Source organism: Pygoscelis adeliae, unplaced genomic scaffold (assembly GCF_000699105.1).
Source record: "Pygoscelis adeliae isolate BGI_AS28 unplaced genomic scaffold, ASM69910v1 Scaffold458, whole genome shotgun sequence".
In the NCBI taxonomy this organism is placed as follows: domain Eukaryota; kingdom Metazoa; phylum Chordata; class Aves; order Sphenisciformes; family Spheniscidae; genus Pygoscelis; species Pygoscelis adeliae.
In genome coordinates, this window is record NW_008825352.1 from 536,228 (window position 1) to 537,208 (window position 981).

Consider the following 981-nt stretch of genomic DNA (forward strand, 5'->3'; position numbering starts at 1 on the left):
CACCCCCTCGCCCGCGGCCCCCCCCGCCACCCTAGCGGGGATGGGGTCAGCTCACAGCTCCCGGTCTGGGCTCGGGGCGGCCTCACCGGCGCCACGTGCTCGCCCCTAAGGGCTGGATGCTCTCCAAGCCCCCCTTTTGTTCAGCCCCACGCCAAGAGTTCAGGCGCGATTACCCTCGCCCCAGCGTGCCAGGCAAGGCTCTAATATTTGATCGCGTCCCCCAGTTAAACGGCAGCCTCCGCTCGCCCCCTCCTTGTGCAACGGGGCGCTCCTCTTTCAGCCGTCGCCTCCACCTTGGCTTCATTCTCCAAGCACAAGCTCTCCCCCGGCTCGGGATGCTGCACATCCCCCTCCACCCCCAGCCGTGTTTCGGTCCCCGTCGGCCATTTCTCTCCCGCCCTGCAGATGGGTTTCACCCCGCGCCCGGGCACGGCGAGGTTTTGGGGTGGCCCAGAGCCACGTCCGGCAGCGCCGTCTGCTTCAGCACATCCCTCGGGCGCTAAGGACTGACCGCCCCGGAGGGGGAATTTACGGAAACAGCTCCAAATCCCCGCAGCTCACCTCGCCCGGAGACCGGGACGAGGTGACCGGCTGCCCTGAGAGGTGCCCGGGGAGCTCTGAGGACTGGGAAAACTCATCACACTCCTGGTCTCCCCCCAAAACCAGCACCGTCCACACCGGGATGCCCCATCCCGCCTCCCGATGCTGAGGAAAAGCCAACAGTTTGGGGGAGACCCAGGGGAGTTTGGGCAATGCCAGCTCCCGACCGTTTCTCCGTGGTGGAGCCGGGCACCGGGGACCGAATCCCGCGGGGAGCCCCGGCACAGCCCGCCCCGCTCACCTCCATGAACTCCGAGCTGGAGCCCACGTGCTGGCGGAAACACAGCAGGAAATTCTCCTCCGTGGGCAGGATCTGGGCCAGCTGCGGGGAACACGAGCATCGGGGGGGGGACACGAGTGTCGGGGGGGGGCCGCACCCTG